This window comes from Filicampus tigris, chromosome 15 (assembly GCF_054856515.1).
Source record: "Filicampus tigris isolate MCC_2025a chromosome 15, RoL_Ftig_1.0, whole genome shotgun sequence".
In the NCBI taxonomy this organism is placed as follows: Eukaryota; Metazoa; Chordata; class Actinopteri; order Syngnathiformes; family Syngnathidae; genus Filicampus; species Filicampus tigris.
The window spans coordinates 13802611-13815500 of NC_141231.1; the positions used below are offsets into that span (position 1 = coordinate 13802611).

The following is a 12890-nucleotide window of genomic DNA, read 5'->3' on the forward strand; positions in this document are numbered from 1 at the left end:
AAAAGTGTGCCGGGCCCGAGCGCGTACGCACTCGAAGCGCCGAGTGGTTTGCGGGGAATTCATTAGTGTGTGCACAGGTGGCTAGTGTTACACTGCGCCGGTGAAAGGCAGCAGCTCGAGCTGTCCCGCGCCACCCTCCGCACTCGCCCGCCTCCCCTTTTCCTGTGTCATGGCGCGGTAAAGCTACACCAGCCTGGATGACATTTCCAACGGGCCACTGATTAGAAAATGGTCTGCACTGAAACAACAGCCTGTGATCTTTATCAAACTTTAACATCCTCCCTCCCTCCTCCTCTTCAACCTTGCCATCTACCCGTCTCAAAGGCCCGGCCGGCTCTCTTGGGAGCAAACTATAAGTAGTCCATCAGGCAAACTGCATTAGTGTAACTTCGTCCCAGGAAATTAGCAGAGCAGAGCGGCGCCAATTAGAAGTCAATAGCTGGCTTTATTAATCGAGCTAGCCATCGCACTTGATTAGATTAAGCCGGTGGGGTGGGGGGGGGGGGTGAGCAGCACCAGAGTGTACGTGCCAGTGTCCTTGTGTGTTTAGTCATCTGTGTTTGTGCCCGCCAGTGTGTGTGCCGTGTGTGTGTTCGGTCCCACGCAAACAGTGGCAGGTGCTGCTGAGTTGGTGATTCCGTCTCATTGTGACTTTCTACGGCTCGGCCACAGCTCAGTAATATGTTGATATTGACCTTCTTGGACTGCACGCCTTCAATAAAGGCATCAGTCCTACAAATAGGCAAGGCGCGGCCAATTAGTTAAATGAAAATGTTATTACAGATCAAGTGTGTATAGATGTAATTAGCCAGCCATGATAAGTAGGAGATTCATGCAACATAAAATATAATGAAAAATGTCATTGAGTGAATCCAGACCCCCAACTCAATAAGTGAAAATGTGTGAATATGATGTTTTTAAAAATATATATTTTTACCCCGCCACAAATATTGCCACACGTTACTGTCAAACTAAGCATAAAGACAAGTGCACTTTGTATTCAAAACAGCTGAATAGCCTCTGCTAGCTTGCTAATATACAATGGGAAACATCTTAGGAACACAGGCTAACGATTAGCATCTATTTGGAGGTGTTGTTGCCCTTTAAGCGATGAACACAAATGTTACAGCAAAGTATGTATTCTTTATCCTCCTCAAAGAATGAGTGATATCGCTACTGCCCTACGGAGAAGCCAAGAGGGAGCTGTGTCTCCAGTACATTACAGTATGTCCGTGTGTCTATTTTAAACTGCCCCCAAGTGGCCAAGGCATGCACGCAAGCGTGAGCAGAAAACGTACTCAAAGATTGTTTGAAGTTACAAGTGTGGTCACGGATTGAATTAAATTTGTAACTCAAGGCACCATCATATCCCGCATACCAAGTAATATCACATTCATCGCTGGACTATTTTTTTCAGCAACATTACAGGTATACTGTGTCTTAAACTAAAGGATAAGGCAGTTTTTCAAGTAGCCCCAATAAATAAATGTATTTTCTATGTAACTTTAGTTCGTACTCACTAATACAATAAGAAATGTCTTGCAATATAGTCATTACAACCCCACCATATCCCCTTGGTAGGATTAAAGTGTGAGTTTCCTGTCTTATGTGTGTAATCTGCAAATCTCCGCTTTTACTGACAATCCCTCACAAACTTGTTGTAATCTGGCTGGCATATCTGATGCCTGACACCTGTTCCTGAAGGAGCACGTTTGGACCCATGGCAAGCATCTTGCCGTTGTCTGAAAGCATGCGGACGGGCATTCTCTTTCTGTTGGGTGATTATTTGCACGATCCGAACTTGTTCCAAATGCGCTGCTCTGTCTACGTGATGCTGTAAAACAATCAACATACTTATTGGAGTACGAGAGGTGAGTGACGTCAGTCACACGTCCAAGGACACATTAAGAGAAATAACCACAACCACTAAATGCCACACAAATGACGCTTTCATCACAAGTGGAAAGTGAGGGTGGGATCACATGGTAGAAACACATCTTCCTTGGATGAAGATTATTATTGATAGCTAGCAAACATTTTGTTAAAATACCACTCGGTGTTTTTTATGCAAGATTTTTACTGGCATTTCCTAAAAACTTTAATTCATACAAAGTGTCAAATGCGAAAATCAAATCAGTAACAAATCTAAACTCAAAATATCCGTTGCCATGTTACAGTGCAGGATTGTTTGGATTACTTTTAGGAAGTATTTCAGTAGATTTAAAAATATTTAGATGACTATCAGGGGGCATTTGAGTACATCATGGAGGATTTAGATACCTTTTAGGAAGTAAAGTAGCACCTCAAATTAGTAGCATAATTCATAACTTGATCCGTAAACCAAGGTAACTTTTTCCATTGAAATGAATGGAAATGCCATTCATCCGTTCCATCCCGCAAATTGTTATATTTACATTATATATATATATATATATATATATATATATATATATATATATATATATATATATAAAATGTGTATGTAAGACTTGAGACCCGCTTCTTTTGGCAAAAAAAAAAAGAGGCGACATCAGTTTAGGACATTTTTAATCACACACATGCTTTTAGATCCCACATTGTGTTTGCGCCAATCTAAAGAAAGGGAGGAAAAAAAGTACAAGATAATATTAGTATTTTACCGAGCTAAATTACATTGCCACTGGGGCTTAAAGTGTTGAGTTTCCAGCAGGAAAGATCTGAAGGCTTTGTGTGCCTTTTATAACATGGGAGTTAAAGAACCACAAAATGGTCAACACAGCAAAGCCACTGTAACGCTTCTCTCTCTCTCTCTCTCTCTCTCTCTCACGCGCACGCACACACACATCCAGAACGGGCTCCGTCGAATTTCGAATCACAGCTGCTTCTGCCAGATTCGTGTGTTGAAGCGTATTCAGTCACTTTGCAGCGACGCAAGACAACGCTGTGTCGAGATGTGTACATGCTAACATAGGAGCCCAGGCCCCTAAACATCAGCGGGCTCCACTGGCCCAGAAAGCGCAGCTCCCCCTGGGCTACGTCTGAGACGCTGGTGGCTAAATTGGCCTGACAGCTACATGCTTTAAAGGACGCATTCCCCAACCACACAAAACGTCTCTTTGGCTGCCGATACTTTCCAAATTGAGATTATACGGCAACAGTGGTTTAAGAGAGAATTGATTGTGTTCAAAGAAAGTGGCCGTTATTGTTGGCCTTTCGTTTTTATGAGGTGGTAGCGACATAGGTAACAGAGGCGGGCATTCCGTCAATACTGATGGAAGGTCCATCACTGACGGGTGGCCTCTTTAATCTCACTCGTCACTGACGGTCTCAATAAAATAGTTGAAATAACAATGACGGAGTGACCGAATGACGATTACAGTTTTGGTTCGGCTTGAAACAATGACGGACTGACGATGACGTACGGGTGGCCCGACCGCTGACAAATGACAAATGATGGACCGGCAAAATTTACTGATCCACCTACCTCTGATAGTTAGCGAGGTATCAATAAGGTTTTGGAGTGCAATATACATGAATGTGTCTCATGGGAATTTAGTAGTCTAAAAAATGTAATACTCAAAATCAGTGTTTTTCAAACTTTTTTGAGTCAAGGCAGATTTATTTCATGGCACACCACCAGCGTGTGAAAAAAAAGGCTAATTTTAACAATATAAGTGTTATATTGTTTATGTAAGCATTTAACATTGAAGAATGACGCTATATTATAACGTCTTGAATAAGAATGAAATAAACACGAAGAAAGTATTTTATCATGTTTCATATTGATACTCAGTGTGAAACATGGGCCTGTTTGACAGTATGTGCACTGCCATTGACTGGCGACCAGTCCAGAGTGTACATCTGGGATAGGCTTCAGTTCACTTGCCGAGGATAAAAGATGGCTGAATGGATCTTAAGTAACGTTCAATAGTATCTTTTTCCACATCAAGTTAAACATATGAAAAACACTTTTGGTTTTAATTTTTGCCCGCCCAAAAAACAATATTTAGACATATTGTGGTTATTTGAATTGTGACTTTTCAAGACTGTATTGTCCTGAATAAAAAATGACTTTAATCTGTTCCAGCCCCACAAAAGACACGAACCAAAAACTCTTTTTGGAGTCACAAAAATAGCACTCAACAAAATTGTCATGTTATAAAAACATACCTTAATGACACAATTACGTACAATATAATGTATAAAATGTAACTATATGTGCCTTGGACATATGGAGAGTTTAGCAACAAAGTTAGCCAGTAAGTTAGTCATTGTGTGCTAGAAATGCTAACCAGAATTTCCACTGTGCTGCCTTCAGACATCTCCCGGCACGGTCATCAGCAGAAATCGATTTCTTTCCTTCATCTCTGCTATTTACAGTCATACATCGCTTTGAGTATGAAATTCCCGAGAGGCCTGGCAGAAATGAAGAATATCCTACGCAAAACTTGAATGAACACACAGTTTAACCTTAAAATACATTCCCAAACAACGCGTTTAATTCCTCCCACATTAGACCAAGTATTTGCTGCTGATTCACACACAAGCGGGCTTTTACCACAAATCTTCCTCTTGCATCAGTGGAATTAAGTTGGTGCCCTCTTCTCAAAATGTTCCCATATTTGACAAAGGGCCCTTTCCCATCGCGTCCCAACAAACGACACCATTCACACGCGCCAGATCATGTGAAGCGCTGCAGAAGACATGACCAGCTGCTAACCTCCTATCTGGACTCCAGTGCACCTTGGGAAATCTATGGCGATGACTCAAAAGGCAGCATAAACAAAGGACTTAATCCGCCTCTTTTTAACATGATCCTCGCTGCCTTGCTGTTATTCCCACTTTTCGACTCTCGCACGAGGACATGTAAACAGACTCCAAGGAGTGGCGTCAGGCGTAATAGAAATGATCTGTCAGTGCCTCTTTGAACGGGACCAAAACAAAATGATGGTGATGATGTTGAATGATATTTACAGCCACCTAAAAACAATATGATGGCTTGTGGGTAGCTCAAGTGATTCCCCAAATACTCACATTCTGTACTTCAAAAATGTTCTTTGCCATAATACATTCTGTGTGCTCCCACTACTCCAAACGCAGTGTTCTGATTGATATTGCGTTTATGGAAATAAGAATTAAGAAGAAAAATCCACCCGTTATCTATCTCAAGGAGCTGCCTTTTTGACCTGTACTGCCACCTGCTGTCCTCTGAAATTGATGTCAAAATGCCCACGGGCTCGTCTTGCGAATGTGGCGATTGCAAACCCAAAAAACAGGCGTGCCATCATGTTCGTAAGTGGAGCCTGTGGTACGGTGATTTCAGTCTGGGGTTATAATAGTTTGGGATTTTTCATTATTTTATTTTTCCCTTTTTGATTTTTTAAAAATTTATTTAAAACATTTTAGAGCACATTTTTATTAATTTTTTCGCAAATGCTTTCTTTTAGTTTCGTTTTTATTAGTTTTAGTTTTAACTTATATAATCGTGGAGTGCAAGATAAAAACAAATAAAGGTCACTAAGTATTGTATAATGAAATAAACTAGAATTTCCAAATGACTGTTCGACCTTCTTTTTTCCTCCCTACAGTAATAGCAAAATAAATGCATTTAAAATAAACCCCAAATGCTCATGTATGAAATTGACAAAGTGGAAAACAAAGGACATTTTTCACTATTAATCACAATTATAGTGAATTTAATTTTTTTCTTTATTAATATAAAATAGTTTCATTTATCTTTTTTTTCAAAGCACTACCAATTAATTTTATTTCCTTAAACAACATGTGTTTTTTTCATTACTCATAGCAAAACTCACTCATAGCTTCTCAATAAAATTAGTCATTCTTGCAAAGGATAAAGACACGTGTTGCACCACTGTTTGTGTTTAAACATCCGTTGTTTACAACTACCACAATATCGATACTAAAATCGCTAACTGATATACTGTCTGCCGTTTTGCATTGTGTTAGCAGTGAACCAAACCATCTACAATAAAGCAAATAGCTAGCTAGCGTTGACTCTTGGTCTGTTCCCATAGTGTTGCTAACATTGTGAACTGAGTAACATAAAAAAAAAGGAAAAATTATGTAGCCCCGACTACTCAAAGATAGTGTTATTTTGATATCAAGTAAGTTGGACCAGATTCTAGATTCTCGAAGGCTACAATAGTGGTAAGGGCAGGTGTGCAAATGAAATAGCTGGAGACAGAATTGAGCAACAAAAATAAATGTATTAAATGTAAACAACAAAACTATTTACAACTTAACAGCCGGCATCTATATACATGTGGTACCATAGTTCACAATTGTAAAAAATAATACCAGAGTCCTACTGAGCTCAGTAATAATAAGTCAGTCAGTCAGTGTCCTCTTTTGTAGTCTTAGGTAGTCCTTGAAGAAGTGGTGTAATAGTGGTAGTTGGGTTTGTTACCACGTGATGTTTCTCAAAGGGTAGTGAAGAAGGTTTTCTTATCTCAGTTGGGGTTCTGGGCACAGGCTCGCCATCTCCATCGAATGATAATGAATCTTCTCAAATCTTCTTGTACAATGTCTGTACCAAGGTAAAAAAAACCTAGCCTGCATAACAATAATTGTATTATTGTATGTAGCTAATAAAAGTATTATCAATTTGCAGTCTTATCAGTCGCTATAGCTTCACAGTAGTTCTCAATTTCTCAAACACTGCATTCAAATATCACATTCGAAAACAGTTATTCATATACATACATGCATGTTTTCCAAAATATCATTGTTACACATGAAATTAACCAATGCAATAACAATAAGATATTTCTCTATTTATCTTCAATTCCTTATCAACCCTATGTTTTATGATTAACATGTATCAATCATTTGAATCAAGAAATAATTGTATTACCAACGGGTAGTTGAGTAATTCAATATTCCACTTTAAACTCACATTACATCAAAATGAGCATTTAACATCCAAATGTCATATAATTCACCAAAAACATATTTACCCATTCATTTGTCAACCTAAACCTTTCTTTAGAAATATCTTTTAAAAAGTACAATCAAGTTTCTTACAGCAAATAAGCAGTATTTTACCACTCGCGATTAGCATTAGCTTAACGTTAGCTTCGCGTTAGCCTAGCATTATCATTTTTACGTCGTGGCACATGGCGACTCACCAAGACGACGTTCTAGTATGAACACGGTCGGACTGTCATGGACCCTCAGTCCCCGCTGGGATTCACACTTTTAAAATAAAACATTTCCCAATTAGCATTTGAATATTGGTCACATTTACTTCGACTCTAATATGTTTCTCACTGACCGAGACGGTATATTAGCAGTGGCACTCATAAGAAATTGTCACGCAAACTTTTAGTTGGGCATCCAAGCGGAAAAGAACGAAAAAACAAGGTGAACTCGAGACGGCGTCTCGAGTAGGCGGGACAACTTGACTTTGTCCAATTAGAAAGTCATTATCACTTAAGTGACATTACACAAGGGAAATTAAGTAAGGTAGAAGATGCACACTTCTTCTTACCAAAATAAATGTTTTTCAAAGTAAAATGGTGCATTGAAATAAAATATAACGTTTTCTCTACTGGGTTACAATTAGCTAATGGTAACAACTGAAATACATCCTACCGGTTGTATATGTGTATGTTTGTTTTTCCTTCAGATGAGACAGAGAATCTGGTGGCTCCAAATCATCCTTTTATCCTTGCGAAATACCAGTGGTTGGAAGAAAATGTTTTGCAGCGTTTTCCCTGCCCACCTCATGCCTTTCTTCTCCGCAGGCCTTGTGCTGGTCCGCGCGCATGTTGCGGTAGGAAAAGCAACACTTATTAGGTGTCACGTCGCGTTAGAAGCTGTGACCTGTCAAGGCTCGTCTCACCACTTATCTGTCACCAGCGCCCTGTTGAGCGTCTGCCGCTGGATTTCAGTGGCGCACCTTCACTACGGATACTTGCTGCTCGAGCGTGCCCCCAAATCCCCCCCGCCCCCTAGACAACGGAGGGTCAGCCATCAAGGTGACCCCGATTGTCAAACAACAACAAAATACAAAGACGGTTTACGAGCTTTGAAGCCCTCGGGCTGCGTGGCCTAACCGTCATTATCAACAATTAGCATCTAGCTGGAGATGAGGCAGAGATTTTACAACACTTTTATCGAAAAAAAAACAAAAAACGTGTAGGTGCAGACCACAGCCTAGACCAAAGAATAATGGAAAATGGTGGCTGCTCAAAATTTGAAGACTTATTTTCTCGTGGAATGATTCGATTCAGTGGGATGGCGCGTGCTGGCCATCGGAAATTTTAGGAAAACAACCGGTCTATTTCCGGGCCGGTCAAACCGTGTAATGGCCGCCCCCGTGCCACCTTCACAGATTAAAAAAAGAAGGGCAAAGATGGATAACATAGATTCAACATTAATTAAACATTGACCTTTCAAATGTTTTAATTCGACCAAAATACAAGCTAGAGTCAAATGCATCTTCTCATCACAAACTTCAGTGCTGACAAAATTTTGTTGAACCAAAGTAGATTGACCATCAATCTTCAACCGGAACCAAAAATCAACCTTCTTAACCAATATTTTTATTATTTTTTATTTTTATTATATATATATATATATATATATAAGCCCTCCAAGCTATTAATCATGCTTGTGATGGGGCCTAGAGAAACTGGAATGCGAGAGCGTGACAGTGATGGAGGTGAGCTGCCGGGTTCGGGCATCAGGTAACTGCCACGCGATGTTGATCAGTGCAGCAACACACCAAAAGGCCCGAGACGTGCCGTGCCGTCAGACGGGTTATGAAGGCAGGCGGGGATGGCGATGAAGTGACAAGAAGCAGAGGCTGTCAGGAGGGAAAACGCAAGGATGGGATGTCATGTTCCGTTCGCCGCTAAGACATGGCGCCGCTATCTTTGCTGAGACAGCTGCAAAAGCGCTCACTGCATGGTGCTGATGGGGTTTTTTTTGCGTCACATCAAAGACTGAGCTGACCAAGTCTAAGTTTAGGAACTAAAAATGGACGCATTTTTGCCATAAGCATAGATGAAGCATTTTTGTTTGATCACAAAGAGACACGAGCGGAAGAAAATAAACTATTCTAATACAGTGGTCTCGGAGATTGAGGAGAAGGTCAAAATCTCTCAGTAAACTGCAGCAATAACTGCAATATTATCAGTTTGTTTATTTATTTATTTGCTTGTTTGTTTGTTTGGTTTGTTTTTTGAGAGTACAGAGAAAATACACATGTATTTTTCTATTGTTTGTCCACCATTTCTTTTAAAATTTATGACGCTTAAAGGGTTTTAACAACGCACTACAGATGCTACTCGTTAGCTTGGCTATGATGTTTTGCATTTGTTAAGTAGACTTTACTAAGGCAAATCAGTGTTGTTGTTTTTTGTTTTTTTCCTGTGTTTTTTTTACACATACAAAAAAGGAAAAAAAACTGAGCAATGCCCATACTTGACAGTGCAATCAAATTCCACAGACAAAGAGTCTTGTCGTTTTATCTTTAGGCTGATGCTGATTCTGATTTGGCGGGATAAAATTCCTAACCGATTAATCGGCCAATTAATAAAAAAAAAATATATATGAAGACTAAAATAAATTGTTGGTCCCTTAATGCTATCAACAGATATGAATGACAGACTGAACATTGGAATGTTTTACGTGACTTTGTCCTTCAGCCTTTAACAATATAACAGTATCAATAATACATTAAATAGAATAGAATAGAGTAGAATAAAATGGCTTAATTATCCATTGCACAATTACAAGGAAACTGAGCTATGCAGTCGTCCCCAAATGAAAGGTTAAAATGTTTATCTCAACACCGTAGACTGCATTTATTAAAACACACTCACATTCTTTACACTCATACAAAGTAGCCATTCAGCAATTTCTTACACATCAAAAGACTTTAAAATCTTAGCGCCTCGTTTCACTCGACTGTGTAGACAGACAGCAAAATCCGGCGTATCATCACACTGCTACATTAGCTCACAATGACATCGATGAAGTGACTTTATGAGCGTGTGCAGGGCCATCAAATGGTCTATCGAGGCTCTGCGGCCATGCCTTGAGGTAGCAACAATTCTCAGCAGATGAGATAAGCACCAGGAATAAAATGATTATTGTTAAAAGTGCTGGATTTCAGTGACGTTCAACGTGTTGCTTGTCAGTGACTCTCATGATGTCGAGCAACCGAAAAAGATGCCTTTGTGCTGGGGAGGTTGGCCGCTCAAAGGCAGCATTCACAAAGTTGTTTGGACCTCCTCGGATTCCGCCAAAAGTCCCCTGATGCGGGATTTTATGTAAGAATGGCAGCAAAGGTTGATGTCGACAAGCCGTTGATTTACTGCGGGTTATGAGTGACTTTAAAAGTAACATGTTGTGCCCGTAACTCACCAGTATAGGTATTAGAAAAAAATGTAGAGGTTGTTTTACAACCAGTGCGCTGTGCGAAAACTGAATTTGAAGCTTTAAAAATTTAAATTGATTAATTTACACTGTTGATGATAATAATGACCAATGCCAAAACCTTTGAGCAGTAAAATGATCAAAGACCATAAAAACTCATAAAAATGTGATTATTTATGTTGGTGGAAAAAAATGGCCACCAACTAGCTATAATCAAACAAAGCCTGAGGGTTATATGTGAAAAATCTCAATGGTTTTGTTTCTAAAAGCTCCTGAAAACACATTTTTGATTGATTATCTTCAACTATTTCTGTGATTGATGACGCACACGAGTCGCACTTGGGTGAATTTACACATTTGCCGTGTCAAAGAGTCATGTCAGGTATGACGCTATCACCTCGGGCCTCGAAGTGGACGAGCCCCGCGCGACACCGGCCCAAAGACAGGTGGCGTTATCAGCACCATCTGCTCAACATGTTCCACATTGCTGAACAAGTAGTCACCCCCCATCCCACCCCCCTAAAAAAAAAACATTACTCTGTCGTGTGACGTCCTGTTCCCGTCATAGCAAGGAGTACATATGACCTTAGAAGGATCAAAAGTATTCAGCAAAATGCACATAAATAGAGGTCAACAGGACTACTCACGCTCTGTTGGCTAGATTGATTGGCCGGTTGTTAGCAAACAAGGGTTGGACTTTTCTTCTCCGGAGTTGGATATTCCACTGTAGTTTCAGCAAAGCTCCTGAAATCCAATTTAACAGGTCAGTGTGAAGCTCTGGGATGTGCCTGCCGTGAGGGTGCACGGCAAATGACTAAAAAGTCGTCAGTCATGCTTTTTGGCTCTGATTGGTTGTTTTTCTTCGGGCACGGTGCTTTCTGACAAAATCAAATTAGAGCCAGATGATTACAAAACAACCTAAAATTTGCTTCTTTTGACCAAAATCTGACCCATGTAACCCCATTTTTTAAAACCCATATTGGGTTATTTTTGACCCAACTATCACTTGCTCTGAATTCGAAATAAGTCCAGACAAACGTATGCTATCCCTTTCGAGGCACTAGCTCATTCATCATCATGATGCTCCTCATCTCCAATTTTTGCTGTACTTTTTTCTCCCACCATGACTCTCAGCCGGGTGCACTCGCTTGTTATTCAGGCAATTTAACGAAACCTTAACCACGTGTTCGCCCCCTAGTGGTTGGCTGCCTGAGTGACTTGGTAAATATGCAGCAGAAAGCCCGCGTTAGAAATGTAAATCTCGCTGCCGATCAGATTAATTTAATCATGACTGTTAAAATCGTGACCAAGATTAAAATTAGATTAATCGAGCAGCCCTGCAGTATGTACTACTGACAAGTTATGAGGCAGTTTTAACAAATATGGCAAAAAGGGTTTTTTAAAAAACCTGTTACCTTTAAATGATCGAATATGGTTCCTTGCCCTATTAAGAGGTTCGTAAGATCCGGGATATGAAGGTTATAGGAGTGCTATTGTAGAACGTAATTGTAGGTTCTAAAGTTTCTCTTTGATTCACACTAAACCACTCTGAAGAGCCTCTTCAAAATATCCTTTTGTTGAACTGCCAGGCTGCATGCATATTTTAACACACCATGTAAATAATTTAGACACTTTTATGGCCGGACTCATCCAACTGGTGTTTGGGCTTCTGTTTGCACACACGCAGTCGAAAGCGAGACGGCAAATGTGAAATGCGACACGCGGTGGCACGTGACGGAGCGGCGTGGCACTCAAACGTCAGCGGGTACAGTAAGCAGAGCGCCATGTTTGTGCGGATTCATGCCCCTGCTGTATGTCATCTGACTCGGCAGCGGAACGTCTGAAAAAAGGCAGATCTTGTGATTGGTGCACAGAGAGCGCAGCGTTGGCCTCCGTTCGCAGGTCTTGACCGTGACTTCACCCCCTACCTCCTTCAGGGCCAGGATGAGGAAAGAGTGAGAGGAGAAAAATGACTGACTGCCAATAAGAGATTATAGCGCGCAGCACAACGGCCCCTGCAGCCATCATTAAACTTCTCGGTCATGCCATTGAATAAAGGATGGTTTTGAAGTAAACACTAATGCACAGCGTAGCCTAGTTTGCAGTGGTGGGAATTCAGGAAGTACAAATGCCTTGGATTGTTCAGGTATTAATACTTTACGTGAGTGTTTATTTTTCTCATGACTTTATTTTTCAAAACCGATATCGGTACTTTTCTACCCTTTTTACTTACACGATCAAAATAGGCTTGTTATTTTTTCAACTTGGGGATATGTAGGGGTGTGTGTGTGTGTGTGTGTGTGTAGATGGTTGGATAGATAGATAGATAGATAGATAGATAGATAGATAGATAGATAGATAGATAGATAGATAGATAGATAGATAGATAGATAGATAGATAGATATGGACACTTGTGTGTGTATGCACACACACACACACAGAGGTGGGAATTCCATCTGACTGACAAACGTTTTGCTGTGAATGATAGGAATAGGTTTTC

General features: G+C 40.3%; 1 protein-coding gene and 1 long non-coding RNA gene across 2 annotated transcripts in view; one reads left to right on the forward strand and one right to left on the reverse strand.

Annotated features, from left to right (window-relative positions):
- Positions 1–12890, forward strand: part of LOC147135627 (uncharacterized) — a 162370-nt gene that overhangs the window by 141578 nt on the left and 7902 nt on the right. The gene's annotated exons all lie outside the window — the stretch shown is intronic.
- On the reverse strand, positions 6190–7356 carry LOC147135628 (uncharacterized). The gene is made up of 2 exons (XR_015089896.1): positions 7131–7356; positions 6190–6555 (listed from the first exon to the last, which is right to left on the reverse strand). It is a non-coding gene; the product is annotated as an uncharacterized LOC147135628 (long non-coding RNA).